At 47.3% G+C, this 17,579-nt stretch overlaps 1 protein-coding gene across 1 annotated transcript in view; it reads right to left on the bottom strand.

Annotated features, from left to right (window-relative positions):
* The window catches only part of ZNF469 (zinc finger protein 469), a 162,820-nt gene extending 160,981 nt beyond the window's left edge, over nucleotides 1–1,839 (bottom strand). The window contains exon 1 of the mRNA XM_074582720.1: nucleotides 1,724–1,839. The gene's annotated coding sequence lies outside the window, so the exon portion shown is untranslated. The remainder of the gene's footprint in view (nucleotides 1–1,723) is intronic.
* Nucleotides 1,840–17,579: the final 15,740 nt, after the last annotated feature.

The following is a 17,579-nucleotide window of genomic DNA, read 5'->3' on the forward strand; positions in this document are numbered from 1 at the left end:
TATGCCAGATGAGATTATACACCTTGTCTAATGCCACAAAATGCCCCTGGGAATTCTAATCAAATACTTGGGAACCAGATAATAGACAGTGATGTACAGAAAATTTTTGTTAATCAATTATCCTGACAGCGTAAAAGACAGAAAAAATTACATTCACCCAATAGATTACATTACTATGACATTTCCATTAAAGTCAGATTTGTTTTAGATGACACTTACTAGCAAGGATGGATGGGACACTTCAAAGCAAAGAAACCTCCAGAGTGACCAAGAATAGGAGAATTCAAAGGATTTCTCCACAAATCTAACCAACAAAAAAGCAAACAACAACCTACAGACCTCACTGCCGCAAGATCTCATAGAGGCCATGAAGTAGTGGGGTTCAAAAGGATTCTATATTTATATGTAAAGCAAGAATATCGCAAGTTCTAATATGAAATATAGAGAAAACCCCTGGAGTTTGTAAGAGCTGTACAAGCTCTTGCTCCAGAGCTTTTGGTAAAATTTAACTACCAAGAGTCAAACCCAAATCCCTCCTTCAGCAGGTTACCCCACCACCCGTTCCCTTGGAGCAGGTGGTCCCAGAGACCGCGCTGGTCGGGCGGGCTGATGGCAGAGAGCAGGATTGGGGCTCTAAAGGCGGAAAGCCTCAGCTCCACCAGCCCGCTGCAGGTCTGTACAACCCACCGGGTCCTGAAGGAGAAATAAATGACGCAAAAAGAGAAAAGTTGCCCAAATGGAAAGAGCAGAACCAAAACAGGAATTCCTTCCTCTCGTTCGTCTTTAAGGAACGGCAGCTGGCAAGCCTGGCTGGCCCAGAACTGCCCACTTCCACCCCCGACGACGGTGGCAATCTCCCTCTCCTGCCACAAACCTTGATTTCCAGCCTGGGGGTGTCACGCCAGCTTTGAGAACTGGAGCGAGAAACGGAGCCAGCTACGACGCAGCGGCAGCTCCAGCACAGTCCCAGGTAGGCAGAAAGTTAAGAGCACACACCCGGAGCCGAGCCAGCCCAGCCAACAGCTGGCTTTACTTTCTGTTTTCAGCTGATGCTACGCATGAGAATACGGAGCACCCGCATCTTCCTCTGCGTTCATCTCCTCTCGGGACCCTCACTGCCGCCCCCGACTTTCTGCTGGCGTGTTTTATTTGGTTTGCCCTAAAAAGCGTTCTTTAATTAAACAGTCAGTCTTCCTGGGTATGTTTCTGATTGTCTCATATTTAAACCAGATCCCTGAGTCCAGATCTAAATTTCTGACACAAAACAGAAAGCTCTCCATAGAACAGTTTCCCAAACCTTAATTACTTTTCTTTATGTTATTGCTTTTCCGCTTTAGAGGCCAATACAGGGTCTTGGGACAGAGAGCTTGAAGCTGCAGTCTTGAAATTGCCCACAAAGCGAGGACAATGGCAACACCAGGTTCCTGCCCGATTGTTTGGGCAGATGCTCTTAAGAAACCACTGGTATCTCCTATCTCATTCAGTCCCCCACTCTCGAGCTTGGATAATAAACTGGGCTGCTCAGACTTATGCACAATGTGGAGAAACGCTTAGATCCTGTGCAGTGACTGCACAGAAACTTTTGTTCTTTCTCCCAGCGCTTGTGCTTTTACTGTTAGGTTACTGTTTCCCCTCGAATATTCGAGCTGATGCAGAACTTTTCCAGGATGAATAGCAGGTGCAGAGTCCGGGGATTTTACAGTCTGGGTTTTGGAAATCCTACCTGCAAAATGCATCAGACTGGAGCGCACCGCTTCGCTTTCCTCAAGGTGTTTCCAGAAGAAATGGCCAAGCAAAAGGTAAGGAGCAGCCGAGCAGCCGAAGCCAGCCCTGCAATGCAATTGCACCGACCTTCCACAGCCGTCCCTAATTGTCTGCAGGCAAAGGGAAACGCCGTCCGGCGAAGGAAGTTGGAAGGATCAGGGAAAAGCTCAGGGAGTTCAGCAGGCTGCTGATGAGCGGATTATGTTACTGTGAGTTCTTAGACTTCCTTCCACAGGGACACTTACATATATTGAAGCCTGCACGAAAAAGCCACGCGCTCTTCAGACCAGCCAGCAGTTAAACCTTAGATCTAAAACTCAGGATAACGGATAGAAAGGCAGATGCAAAGTCCCATTCAGCATCACTGAATATGGGCTAATAAATCTTTCTTGGAGTTTCCAGGAACCCAGTGCATCTCGACTGCGTGCCGGTGCTTTTCTTTCCAACACACATTGTCAACACAATGACATAAGCTAGCGCATACATCCCAATACGTGCACCTCTTGTCCAGCTCTCCGTTTCACTTGACTCACCATAAACATGCAACTCCCACTCTTCTGACTTCCACTGTCATTAATCTTTCTTCTTGGGAAAGTTTCAGCCATCGGTTAGCCTAAACCTACAGCAATGAAGTCATGCTCGCGGAGCCGTCGGGGGAACTGACTCAGAGGGGCAGTGACTCACCCGCCCGAGACAAACTCGCAGATCTCCATACGCTCACTCCTGGATCGAGCCGGTCGGGAGGGCCGTTTTAAGACATCGGCCACTAAAAAATGTTTTGGAGAGAGTTTAGCACAGATACAGCGGGCATGCTGGAGAATTAAGCAGTGTTGCAAGACCACGATCGTGGTGCACATGAACACGAGTGCATACGTAGGTGAACGCCAATCTCCATGCCGGCAGCTCTCTGCCAACGCGCCTCAAGATGAGAGGTAAAGGTACGAGTTGTGTCTTCACCAGCAATCTGGGAAGACTTCGCTTTTTCCCCCATTCCCATGCTTCTGTCACAGATTGAGGCTAAAGTTAAGAGGAAACCTAGACCAGAGGGGAGCTTCCAGAACTGCTCTTTGGCAGAGCTACCCAGGAGCAGACACGCAGTAAGGACAGTTTTGTTTGGCAACTTACTTGTAGGAATATATATATATATATATATATATATATATTTTAATACCTTTGGCAACTAAAGAATCGTAAAAAGAAAAGTTGGTTGGCCTTCCTGGCTGGGCAAAGAACGTACTTTAGGTTAAAAAATAGACTCTGAATTGAACAGGATGAAGAAAGGAAAAAAAAAACCCCAAAGTTTTGTCTGCCTCTGAACCTGCCTTATGTACTGCTGATGCCACAAATCAGTGTCAGGGTGAGAGCGCGTTACTCATGGGAAGTGGTTGATCAGCAAAACATAGGCGTGCCACACCTTTAGGGAAACATATTGGAGACTAATATCTTTTCAATCAGTCCAAAAAACCATTTATTAATCTGCTCTCATGATCTGGAATGAATTTCGCCCAGTGTAAATCACTAGGCTGACAATGCAAATGAGGCAAAAGAGCAACCACATGTTTCACTGTGCAGTTGTTCTCTTTCCCCTCCTACTTTCTCCTTCCCCTTTAATTGCTTGATGCTAATTCTCAAAACCTGCAGGCTTTCCCTTGCCCCCCATATCAGTGCTTTGACGATTAGTGTGAATTTCTTTTATATGGAGAAGGAAACTGCTTGATGCAGGTCTTCTCTGAAACACCAAGACAACTCCTAAATGTTGCCTTAAAGCGTACATGCTTTATGTGTGTGGCTAAAAAGCCTATTTCAGCACGATAGACGCATAAAATAAGTTACAGACTGTTAAAATTGTGCCACTTCTGTGTAAAATGCCCATAAAAGTAATTGGCCTGTCCCTTACATCATGTAAATTGCTTCAGAAGTGCTCCAGGAGGCCAGTGCTTGGCCAGTGCAAAGCAGTCCAAGGAAAAAGGCAACTTGCATGTGCAAAGGACGTTTATGGACAAGATCCTAGCAGCAAAAGTCCCCAGGTACATTCCCATCTAGGATATTTCAGTGGGACAGGGGAATCGAGCTATGGGGGGCTCACCAAACCAACCTGCACTTTTGGGGATGCAACACTTGGACCCAACGCTGCAAGTGGTGAAATTTCTGCAAGAACAGGACTGGTGCTGCAGACCTGGTCCAGAGCAGGATGAGTTACTGGGAACGTATCCACTGATGCAACTGGGTTTTATGCTGGACACCCATGTAGATCTGGAAAGATACTTAGGAGATTCCTATTCCTAGGCATCCGTGTGCTTTTTGGCATCCTTTGAGGGGCCTACCTGTGGGTTTGTTGAGCTATAACACTTCAGAAATCTAGTCCCAAACACAAAAAAAATAATGAAGTTATTAGCACAAAGAACTATGCCCTAACGGTGTTTTACAGGGATTCCCACCGAAGTTCATGGAACTCTCTCACTTATACCGGCATTTATCCTGCAAAATAACTGCACACAAAAAGGCATTTGCTAGCTGAACAACACACCCACACATTAATAAGGCGGCATCGCAAACACTTCCACGTTTCAATACTGGTGAAAAAGCGCACGCAAATGACACCAAAATTTGCCCTTCGATCAGCGTTTCCAAGGTGCTGGTGTATGTTATTGCACAACCCAGACTCTCCATCCAGGGGCAGTCACCGAGGGCAGAGACAGGTGAAGCCATGCCTGTTCGTTGCTATTTCCATATCATAAAATAAATGCACACAGTGTTTTACAGCGTGTAAAACATACTACCTGAACCACAAAAATCTCTGCCTTGGGGAGCTTAACATATTAAAAAAACATGCTTAGGCACAGCTCCTGGCGAGAGAGAGAAGGGAAGAGGTGCTTTAACTGCTGCACCAAGGCTCAGCTGGAAAGCAGATTGCAGAGGGCAGTCGGGCTTGATCCTGAAGGCAACTCTCGCCAGACGTGGAGCAGACTAACCCCTCATTAAACCACCTCTCCTGAAAATAAAAATATAGGCGGAGTACCAAAGTCCTATCGGAATACTCAAGCAACTAACCACAGTGACCTGAGCACAACAGAAAAGTGGACAAGTCAAGAGACAAAGCACCTAGACAAAGGAGGGATCTTGGGCCTTCAAGCTCTCCTTTGGACACCGGTACATCAGAAGGCAAAAGGAACCCTGCCAGCCTGCTGAATCTTACTTATCTGCAAGCTGGCCATCAGAAAATAATGGTGTTTTGGCATTTTGAGGTAAATTATATAATGAAATTCCACTGGAAGACTAAGTTACATTAAGAAAAGTTTGTTTGTTCTTGCCTTTTTTTTTATTATTAATTCCTCAAACAGAAGCCGTATTAAAACGATAAATATACAGGGACTTTCAGAGTTTCCTCATCTTAGCTACCAGCAGCACCACCAACAAAATAAAATCACAAGGCAGCAGAGCTGTTTTCAGTTTTACTGGTCATAGGCGGGAGAGCTCTGCACAGGCTGCTCCCAGCCTCTCCCTATCCCATCATCCACCTTCGGCAGATACAGCCAGGAATAGACCCAAGATGCTTCCAAGTCCACGGGGCAATGCCGAGCGGTCACAGCACCATCCCTGGAGTCTCAACAGTCTTGGCATGGGTGGTCCAGCATATGCTAAAGGGACTGCCCAAGCCAGTTGCAATGCTTCATGCTTTAATACCTCTCCACCCACGCCTCAAAACCACCACAAAAATGAAAAACAATGTCAAAAATCATGAGAAACCAAGCAGAAGTTGCAGCTGACCCAGACCCTCCCCTCTCGGCAGCTCACCCGGCCAGGCACGCACGCAAGCGGCCGATCTGCCGCAGTGCTGTGTCAGTGCAAAAATGTTTGCTCTGCATTAACTGACTCATAAGTTGGAAATCCACAAGCCATCACAAGAGTCTTGACGCATCCGTCGAGCTGTTGGTCAGAACATTATATTCTGATGAACACGGGGCTCAGGGGGAGTCTCTAAGCTTTGCTTGAAAAGGGATGCTTTCTGCCTGCGTGGGGATGAAGTGCCTGCTCTTCCTTCCCTGGAGAAAAGCCCTACCATGCACCTGGGCTCTCACGAGTCTTTTCAGGTCTATCGATGACTCTGGCTTCCTGCAAGAGCAGGCTGCAAGGAGAAGTGGAGGATGTTCATATCCTGCAGTGCCCCGATGGGAGGAGAGATCTCAGCTACTTCTGCAATACAGAACAAAACATCTAACCGGGCTTTTAATATCCAGTCCAGCATCTCTGCAACAAAATACTTCTCCGAGTGCCCCAGAAACCTGAGCTTGATGCCCGCGTGAAGCAGGCATGCCCCATGACACCTTCCAGCTACATCTCTTAATCCTACACATACTTTTTTTGGTGTTAGATAACACCATAGAAAACCCAATTGAAAAGTTAAAGAGAGAAGGAAACCTGCCACCCAAGTGGGTTTTGGCAGGCCAAATTAATTTTCACATACAGCTGATTTCTCCCTATTTTTAAGGTTGCATGGCTCTCCCTTCAAAGGATGCCTTGAGCATCTGGACGCTCAAGTATTACAAAATCAGTGAAAGCCAGAATCCAAATCCTATAGGTGGCTTTGCAAACTGGCTCCATAGATGTCATAACGATACTTGTGGGAACTGCTTCTATCCAGAGACAAACATGCATCCAGCAAACAGAACCAAGCCCAAGCCGTTGTGCTAAGCAGCAAAAAAAAGAAAAATAAATTCTCTTCCCTAGTCAACAGCCTTTCAAACCCAATTAAAAAGCCTCATAGGCCCGTGGATGTGACCTGAACTGGCAAGTCTGGCAATGCTCTGGTTGTCAGAACAAAACACCATGAGGAGTGCTGTTGTCAGGAATTTTGCCATTGGAAAAAAACCAAACCAAAACAAAACACACACACACACAAAAAACCCAACGCCAAACCCCACCACTTTTAGAGCTTTGTCATCTTCCTGTCTGTTAGAATTGAGATACTGGTTGTTTGCATAAGCTTCTGGCGCAGACCCAGCTCTCCCCAGTGTAAATACAGCCACAGAACATCAGGCTTTTCAGAAGTTGTTTCTTCTGAGTGTGTTAATGTGGCTTTTCAGGCAGTGGGAGATGGAGAAAGACTATCTTGAAGGAATCCTGTTTTAGTCTGCTTTACATAAAACAGCCCCAAACAGCAGCCAAGTTGTCTCAATTTCCGCCTCTGACTTAAACATTTACCAATCTCATTGGAAACCCATCGCCTGACATTCTGACAACGGGGGTTGTTGAAATTAGAGATGCTCAAGTCTTTCTAAGGAGGTTTGCAGAGACAGATTCCCCAAGCTCGCTTTGCGGTGGTCCTCCAGAGATTTGCCTGGCCGTTCTCCCAAACACCGCATGCCTCTAAGCTATCCCCAAACTGCATTAACATTTCCAAGGGAGATGGGGCTAAACCTGAGGATCAAGTCCAAATATCTTTAAAGTGGATATGAAATCCAAACCAAATAATGCAATTTAAGCTCCAGTCTTGTCAATCTTTCCTCTTACAGGAAGAGAAGGAACTCCACCTTCCAACACCTCCAAAACTGGAAGTACTTTAACATCTACATCTGTCTGCTGCAGGCATCCAAGCCAACACATTAGATTTAATGTCTGAAGAAAATCAACCACGTTGCTAGGGATCTGGACTAGGACCCAGAAGGCCTGGAGTCAATTCCATACAGCTATCCAGGGTTAATCCCTCTTGATTTGTAAACAGCATATGCCCACATCAAGCCCAGCTTTGGAACGGAGACATTCATACGTAGCAAACCATCCATTCCCAACCATCATCGAGTGGGTAAACAGAAAGACCTATTCTTCAGACACAGCTGAGACAGGCCACAGCCAAAACTAAGATTTGGAAACCTGACAGCTTTTTGTCATGCGGGCATGTTCAGGTTTGGATCCGAACTCAACAACTTTGGCTGATCCATAAAACCCACCCAAAACTCCCAAGCACGAGAGGCTGACATTCGTGTTAGCTCTACGTAATCAAAGTGGCAGACTCTCATCCAATTTCTGCTGCGAGCAATCTCTGATGGCTTGCCCATCAATCCCTTTTAATGCTTCATAACACGCAAGCTTCATAGTTTTGAAGCCATTAGGTTGCAACAAAGGAATTTCTCCCATTGACCCTGCCAAATGTGTTTCAGTTCGCAGAACAGGAGCTGAAGTGACGCGGCCACAGGTTACACCTGCAAACGTGTAACGGAATAGCGAGCTCTAACTCTCTTCCACCAGCGCACACACGTCTGCCTGAGGACTGCTGGATGAGCACAAGGTGGTTATTGCGAAGGCACCGTGCTGACAACGTTTCATCAACCACCATCTGTTCTGGACGCTCTTTGGTTTAATCATTCTATATACACACATGTATATATACAATTTGTTCTATGGTTTGGGCCAGCCACAGCAGAGGACAGAAGCCAAGCTTCGCCTCGTTTGCTCCCAGCAGAGCAGTTCCGAAAGGGCAAACAAAGCGAAAACAAAGTGCATTTACAGTGGCACGGTCTCATGTTTCTAAGACATCTTTCCCCTTGAACAATGATCAAGCCAAGCACTTCCCAAGCTATGCCTTGGAAGGTTTCACTGGACTTGTGCCGTGGGACTTGTGCAACCCTGGGGACTGAAGGAACCGGGAAGCTGCTCCTGGAGCAGGAGCTGTTGTGCATGCAAGGTGCTTCACAGGCACAGCGAGATGGTCCCCGACCCAGGACGTTTGCTAATTAACTAAAGAGAAAATACAGAACTCTGAGGACTAATGGAAGCTACGAAACAGTACCAGGCAGTTCGCTCAGCACTGCCCTAAACCCAGTCACAGCCTGGAAATCAGAACAAGGACGATTAAATGGCTTCAAAATGTATTTGCAGAAATTTTGCCCCAGGGTTGAGAGGCAGCAACAGGACAGGCTAAAAAAAGGCCACAAGGGAATAAAGAAAGTCGCCTGAAAAGGAATAAGCCCTGAGAAAGGGTGGAGGAACAACAAGAGGCAGAAGATGGCGACACCGATATTGCTGAAGGACGAAGCTGCCAGAAGAAAAGCATGAGCACAGGCACAGTGTCCTGGCGGCCAGGGACAGAGCCCCCATGAAGCACAGTTTGCGACTGCCCCCAAGAGTAGCTGAGCAAGGCAGAGTCCAGAAAAGGAATGAGCGGAGAGGAAACCCAAGCGGCAGCGGTGAACGGCATCTTCAGTGAGCTTGGAGGGGCAGAAAGGGTGAGAGAGACCACATGGAAACTCAAGGGGGGCTTAAGGGCAGCGAACAAAGCATTCACAATGAAACAGAATACCGTGCGTTCTGGGGAGAGAGCCAGGGGAGAGTGGGAAGACTAAAGTAACAGGGAAGAAAGAGTTAGCTTTTTATGAGTTTTCCCTTGGAAAAAAGCTCATGCAGGAAGGGCAGCGGGGCCGGAGAGGGAGAGCGTGGGGAGCCAGAGCTGCTCATCTGCGGCAGGATTGGAGACCCCTGCCAGCAGCATCGCGGAGGCCGCGCTCAGAAGCGCCCTGCAAACAACGTGCGAAACACACTCACCTCCGAGGTCACCTTTCCTGGGAGGGAAACCAAGACCCTTCGTGCTCCAGCCCTGAAGCATCGAGGTAGATGTTAAACAATGGCTTTTCCTTCCTACCATGTGGAGCCAATATGGAAAGGCAGGTGGAAAGTGGTTTACGATTGCAAGTCAGGAGACTTCTCATCATGCCAGCACTACAAATTACATCATTTCTCAGCAAATTGGCTGGAATTAATGCACAGAAGTGCCCGGTTTAGTCATTATAACATTTTGCTGTGTGTTCTAGTTTAGATGTATGTGATGCATCCAGCAACAGACAAGACCACGCTTCAAGGCGCAGCTTGCAGCAGGATCTCTGTGTAAAATAAGTTCTATTAATGCAATAAATCCGTGGTTCAGGGGGAACTCCGCAAGGTTCAAAAGTACAAGCTTCAGCAAGAACTAGCACACAAGCCCCTCTTCAATACTGAGCTCTTTCTATAAATCTGCAAGATGCACATTTGTAAGCTGATAGTGCTTTCTGCTCTCCCTCCCCGGCGAGGTGGAAGATTTCACCCCAAGGGGTGAGCAATCTTTAACGGGACAACGACTGCCTCAAAGTCCCCAAGACCGAGTCACGAAGCTCCCTTTCATTTGAGATTGGCTCAACCACAGGCAAAGCCGAGAAAGTTGCCAGAGGCCCTGATACATCAAAGCCGTGCCATTGTGCTCCTCTCCAAACTCGGGGCTCAGCTGTATTAAGAAAGCAGCAGCGGTTTGTGGCTGCCATGCCCTAGAAAAGCATTTCCCAACATCTGTCCCGAAGTGGGCATGAAGAAAATGCAGTAAGAACTAGAAGTTAAAAAAAAACCAACAAAACCCTATAGGCAAAGCTGGTCCGGTGTATAGGACATATAGCACCCTGGCACGGCTAGCAGCCACCGCAGCCCGACTTACATCCCCCCGCCTTCCTCACTGCTTCGCCTCCAGCAGATCCCCAGCTGAATGAACATCCAGGCTAGGTACGGATCACTGTCCAAAACCGCCATTCCTGATCATTTAAAAAGGTACGCAAAGGTTTTCCAGCAGCGGGCACAATAAACAAGCCAGCAAGCATCTTTTCAACTTTCAGAAGCATCCTGTTCTTTTACTTCCATTTTCCTCCCTATAATTTCCAAAGAAACGTTGATGTGTCACCAGCATCCCATGGTTTTCTCCCTTTTCCCTCCCCTGGGGAAGCACACGGAGAAGAGCCTGTTCATCGCGGAAGCTGCCATCGGGCTTTCGCACACAACACAGCCCCGTGTTCGTCCTGCCCCGCTCCCAGCGCTGCCGACTGGAGCTGCTCCGGCGGCAGGTTCTGCTCCAGACCCAGCCTGCGTCGAAGCAGTGCCCACACATTCCCACATTTCTTGCTGTTCTTCTCATTTCCCAGACCGCAATTGTGTGCGCCGCCAAGAAAGCGGCGGGCAGCCCTGGCCAGGGTCATGTCGGTACCTGGGTGAAACAACCCAGCAGGCATCCGTAAAGAAAAATTAAAAATTGAACAGCCCTGCTTTAAAAGTACAAGAAACTCAAATAACCACCTGTAAATAATCCTGCTACTTTTATTGCGAAGAAAAACATTTTTAAAGGTATAGAGCCCTTTCATCCATGTACATACAGAAGAGATGAAATTTATGTTTCTCTTACAACTATTAATACAAGCAACTAAACCAGCAGAGGAATCCAGGGTCCTCACAGCATTTTAGAAACCCAGAAGTATTTATGGTCAGGCATCGAGCCTCTTAATATCTGAAAGGAGCATTGGAGGGAAGGACTGGAGAATGCACTTTAAAAGATTTACTTCCCTCCCACTGGGAATTCAGTGTCTGAACCGGGCACAAATTTTAAAATGACATAATATTCCATAAAAGAAAAATACGGCACAGATATTTTGTTTGTACATAAAAATCTTAGTTTTTAATTAAAAGGGAAAAAACATATAGAGGTCTTATCAGGCTTTTTGGCAAGAAATAAGCAATATGTTCAAGTGTTATACAACCAAAAAACTACTGGATTTTTTTTATTTTTTTTTTTTACTTCATTTTTATCTACCCTGAGACACATTTCACAAGCAGAATTATTGGAAGGATCTTATTCTGGTTTTGCTTAAAAGAATAAAATGGATAATCGTATTCACTAAGTACATTTTAATTGTGTCACTACAGATCAGTCCCCTCAAGGTCACTGTCCCGAGTCCCTTACGGAGGCAGCAGAAATTCAAGCAGCCCCCTGCAGAGCTTGGCTCATTCTCCAATCTTTGGCATTTGCCTAGTACCTTCGTCCAGTTTTGGTTTGCATCGATCGCAATTCCAACTAATTTCTCTTGGAACCAAACTCAATGACTCAAACACAACGCAGTCCAAGGCATCAACTTCTGCCTGGTTTTTGGTGGAAATCATATGACATTTTCCTTTCTTCAGCCTTTCGCGTGGTTCCCACCCGCAAGTGTGAAATGACCTGAGCTCCTTCAAAACACCAACTCAGGCTGGGTCACGCTCCATTTAGACCCGGATTTGTTCGGTTTGGGTGAAATCCTTTCTCAAGCTAAAAGCAGCACACAGTCTGGGCACCACTGAAAAAATGACCAAAGGTCTCAGAGGTGCCTCTGCGCCTCGATGAAAGCCACTGCTGTCACAGAGGACGTGCACCCTGTCCCATCACTTAACATTCCCGTTATTGTCCAGGGGAGTTCAAGCCTCACTGGCCCATTGCACAATTCCCTGCAAAGCCATCATGCTTTTGTTGTCCCGGTTCACTTTGGCCATTCCAGTGGCCACCAGCACCTCCTGAAAAGGTACAGGGCCACATGTGTCGCCCATGGCTATGCAAGGCAGCACTCCCAGCTGCAAGAACCAACATGTGAAATCCCAAAGAGGTAAGGCCAGTCCTCTCTACTCTGTGACAATACCTTGACAACGCAACCCGATGCTCCAACCAGTGAGTCAAAGCATATTCGAGCAAGGCTGAGTCACCCCACAGTTATTTCGCAGCAGGGCTTTCCATGCCCTACTGTGCCCCTTGCGGCAAAGCTCAGCAGGGATCTGCTGTCTGATCCCACAGAGCGGGACGGAGTTACAGAAGGCTGAGGATGACTCATGTCACACACATCAGTCTGGGCTTCTGGATTTTATTTTTACTTCAGCAAAATATTCAGCTTGCCCTGGAGCAAACCTATTAGTCACGCTCGCTTCTGGGAACGGTCAAAGTCCAAAAGGGATCAAGAGTTATATGTGGTTTCCCTCTTTTTCATTTGATTATTATTCATCAGGAGTGAAATTCCTTCCTCCGCAGAAGCCCTATCTATCATGCATCCCTCAGATGGAATATAGGTCACCTAATTTCACCCCTGAAGAAATAAACATTTGCTGAGAAAAATCCCTTTCAGATTCCTGAGAAACTTTTTGGAACAGAAGAAAGCCTTGCTCCACAGCCCCAAAACCCAACTCTGTCTCATTTTAAATCAGAAATGCTCGAGTTAAAGCACGCAGTCTCCATACTTTCAAAGGAAACATATCCAGGGAAAACAGAAACTATCCAAAACAGCAACTCCCATTAGCATAGAGGTAGAATAAGACCCAGACAACGATTAAGGGCTTTAGTGGGACCCTTGGGGTGTTCCGCATGCACAAATTATTTGTTGTGTTTATTGCAATAGTGCTCTATGATTCAAAGAGAAAACCATCTGCTACAACTTATAAGCTATAACTCAGATATAACACGAATCTCAAAGCAAACACGTGCAGTCCTTGGGATGCTCCGTGGTATGCAGCGACTAATTACTCCGTGAGCGGACAGTGCACCACGGCATCTCCCCGAGCAAAGGGTCTCCCAAGTTTCCTTCGAAACACGGAGAAGACCTGTCTCTCCGCTCTTCTCCTCCACTCGCAGAACAGGCATTTTAAGCACTAGGCATAGCAAAAAGTAGATGCTTTTCTCATCTTTTCATAGAACAACATGTCCTAGGGGAGAGGGGTGGGGTGTTCTGATTAATAAGCAAAGTAAAAAGCAGATAAGATTCAGCTCCAACCCACTTCCAGCCATGGGTGCTCGTAGGGATCCTCCCTCAAAACTGCTCATCCCATGTGCTACGATCATCTCTCTAAAGAGCCTTCCCATTTCCTCTCCATCCAGGTGGGCAGTAAATCACTTGCCATCAGAAGGTCAGCAGCTCTCCCTGAACTGCTTCCCAGCCGGAGTCTGTGACTACAAACAGGACAGGATGTTTCACGCAAGCACCGACAGGCTTTTGCCGTATTTTATGGTGGAAGAATTCCCATTTAAGAAAAAACACCATTAAAAGCATCCCTATTTTGTACAAATTACTTTCACTGGGATGTAAAGAATGTGAAAAGTTTTCACAGTTTTAGTTGGACCGCAAGTACCTTTGCATTAGAACTATAAATAGCAACTTCATCTGAGCCAGAACTGTTCCCAAAGAGAGAGAATCCCGCAGACTTACTCCAACCCATCCAGATTTTATCTTACTTGCTGCTAATCCAGCTAACTTCTTCTGAGCTACTAGCAACAGGGAGACACACACAAAAAAACCCACTGTGGGGAAACAACAACTTGTTTTAAAACCTCTCAGCTTGGAGTCGCTGTCTTCAGACACCACATCCATTAGCAAGATATATGGCATTTATCACTTCAAATGGCCCTTCTTTTTAGGGGTAGCAGGGAAACATGGCTTGCGAAAAAGGGGGAAACGTGAACGTGTCACCAAGGGATTAAGCGTAGTCCCATCTTTGCTGCGTCTGACTGCTTCTCAGCATCCCACGAGTACCGCTCGGAACAGGACACGCTGGTGTCTCTTGAACTGCACCTGAGCCTTCCATCGCTCAGCCCGCGTTAACCTGTTCCCCACCAGTTCGCTTCGCTTTTTAAGCTTGGCTGAAACTCCCAGTTTCCCAGTTCCAGCCAGTACCTGCGAGTAAAGATCACAGTTGCCTCCAGCCTACGGTAGAGCACAAGGAGGCCACGAGCCCTGCACAGTGGCAAAGTCTTACAGGCTGGTCACTTGATGAATTAGAGTTCCTGCCCTGTCTTATAATCCATGCTGGGCTACAAAATAAACTAGACTAAAATATTTCACCAGATTTACAGGTTTTATTAAGTTTTCCATACTAATATGTTTTAAAGCCAAGATGGGTGCAATAATACACCAGAGGACAAAATCCAGCCCTTGTTTTCCCTAAGCCTTAACGAAGCTTAAAGCTCATTACAGCAATACTGATACTACACACGTGTTTACCTCTGCTACTGACACCTTCGAAGCATGCGGACACACGATATCAGACAAAATAAGGGACATGAAAACCGTAAAGATTAGTAAAAACAACAACAACAAAAAACAACCAAGGATTTTCAATAGAATCGTTTAGTGCAGAAAACCTTATTAGCAAGTTACGCGTTCTGTAGCAAAGCACACGCAGAATCCCACAGATTTCGTCTTCAAAGACCCAGAGATTATCACTCAGTTTGTGAGATGCAATCTTGGGTAGGATACTTAGTTTACAGCGTGGGACACAGGAAGAAGCTAAAAAGGAAAGTTCTGTAATGAATTCTGAGAGGAAGAGACGCACATAATTTAGTGTCTTGATCTATTTTAAAGCACTTCCAGAAGTCTGCCTTTTTTTTTTTTTTCACATATTGAACAATAACTATATATCTCATCAGAGTACGCTTTGTTACAGCGGCAAATAGATCCATATTTCTTAAGAAATAAAACAGCAAGTCAGGGGCACTTTTTTTTTTTTTTAAATGAAAAAAGCATCAGCTAGACTTGCAAAGCACGCACACGTTTGCATTTCACAGCAAGGGCGAGGAGCACAAAGGTCCTTTGATTCCACAATTTCCCCAAAACACAAACACCCCCGTGGACCTCCAGGCAAGGCTCCAGCTGGAAACTGAGAAAAACCATCACGACCAAACAAACAAACCAACTAACCCCCAAAACAAAAACACAAACAAACAAACAAAAGAACTCAAACCAAAAACCCAGCCAGAAAACTGCCATAACCATCCAAACTCCCCCTCACTGCCGGCTCCCTTCAGGAAGGAGCTCGCAGATCCTGCTGGCTGATAGGAAGAGGGCCAAGCCCTTGCGAGCTCTCCCTCCTGTCCGCTTGGGAGGAGTAGGTGGGATGGGGAGAGCACAGGACAGGGTAGAGACGCAGCCCCAGGCAAACCCCACGGTGCACCATCCCGAGAGCACGGGGCTCGCTCCGACCTTCCTCGGCAGGCTGTGGTCCCGACTGTGGGAGCTTCCAGCTGCCGTGTGGGTGGCAGGGCTTGGTGGTCTGCAGCAAAGCTGTGGAAGACCCTCACCTTCAGGTCATGGAGGTCAGTGCCTCCACGTTTCCTTGCGTTTGCCTCCAGGCGGTGGGATCCCATAGGATTCTCCCAGTTATCTTTCCCAGATTGCTCTCCAGGAACACAGCAGTGACGCACCTTTGCTTCAGCCGTAGATCCCAAGGCAGCGTCTAGGCTACATTCACTATTTATTACAGCATCCCCGTTCCCGGTTCCCCATTTATTCACCAAACAATGTCTACGCAGCCAGTTGACGCAAGTGGTGGGTGATCCGGAAGCCAGCTCCAGCCCCTGGGATCGCTCCATCCTGCCCACTCATCCTTGCTGCAGAGAAGTGGCCATGGCCACTGGCAAGAGCAGGGATCTCCAGCTACATCTGCCGGAAGATGCATCATTCCTGGGTGGTCCTCAGAAGGAGCCCAACATTGCTGACAACATCTCTACTCCCCCACTTCCCACCCCAGTCAAGCCTGCTCCAGCGCACAGTGAAGATTATCTCGAACTTTAGCATCTATAAAATTTGTAGTGCGGTCATTAACTGCGTCATCGGGCAAACGCTCCCTGGCAGTTAAGCACTTTCCTGTTCAGTACATTCCCAAAGTCTGCAGAGAAAGGCCACAGCATGGAGAGATGCAGTCCAAGTCCCCTTCCACTCCTGGAAGGTTATGTCCAGGAGATATGAGAAGGAAAGGCAACCCAGGCTAACACAGCTTGCGGCTCCGAGCTCTTCTAGCACTGAGCCTCCGGGATGCTCAATGCTGTTCTGGCAGCACCACCAGGCCAGCTGTGGGGCTGCAGTACCTTAATGCCAAATCAAAAGATGAGTCAATAAACAGACACCAATAGGAGCTGTGATACAACGCTTTATACCGGTCATTTGTCATGAAACAAATACTCTGGTTAGAGTTTAGAAGCCTACACATCACCACCTGAGTTACCCTCCCCTTTCTCATCTTAAAAAACCTAATGAAATACATTATCCTTGAAGGCAGCAGGCCAAATACCACCAGGAGAAGAGGGGACCCTTCTAACCCCAGGGAGGGTCACAGAGATGGTGAGAAGGCAAGTGTCAGTGTCCCTTTGAGATCAGCCCCAGCCTCATCTCCATAACCTGGCATTATTTCCAAATTCCTCCCTGCGTGCCCAGATCCTTTCCCCACACCTTGATGCCCAGAGGTGCATCCTACCCTCCCAGCAGCTCCGGCTGTCTGCCTCTCCCGCCTGGGGCTCCTACCCCAGCACAGGGACCCCAGGCCGCTCCCCCGCCCCAGCTCCGCCCCTTGCGCCTCGCAAACTGCCTCCTGGTCGAGGCAGGGAGAGCCTGGCCTCCGTGCCAGCCTCCGACCTCCACCCAAATATCTGATCCTGCGCGACGGGAGCTCACGTCTCACTGCAGCCCTGCACAGGTTGCGACGCCTTTGGTGAACACACAAGATGAATAGACAGAATGATTGCTCACGCTACACCTAAAAGAGGAAAGGATGGGATTTTTTTTCTCCCCCCTCTCTTTTTAAAATCGCTCCATAGATCAGTAACCACACAAAGCAAACAATTGCCATCTGCAAAGACTGTGTTCTCCTTGCAGGAAGGAGAGGGGGTGTGGAAAGCACTCTCAGGAGAGGACTCAGCTGCTGAGCAGGATGTTCTGATGAAAGAGAATTAAATCAGGGCTGGTTAAAAGAAGACAGGTGTTTTTTTTCCATCCCTCTCCTTTTTTTTTTTTTTTTTGGACTCCACACACCAGTATTTGTTACCAGGGTCAGTCCCTACTTGCCTGCATATCCCACACCCCATCCTGCCAGCGAGAAGTCCCCACCATGGGCTCTCCCCTTCTCCACTGGCTAGAGGGTACCGGCGGGGATGCACTCAGCACCCAAAAACCAGGAGTTCTCGCCCACGCTTTGTGGGAGAGAAAGCAGCATGGGGAGGGTGAACGATGTGCCCAAGGCCACACAGCGGG

The sequence above is a fragment of the Larus michahellis genome, chromosome 4 (assembly GCF_964199755.1).
Source record: "Larus michahellis chromosome 4, bLarMic1.1, whole genome shotgun sequence".
NCBI lineage: Eukaryota > Metazoa > Chordata > Aves > Charadriiformes > Laridae > Larus > Larus michahellis.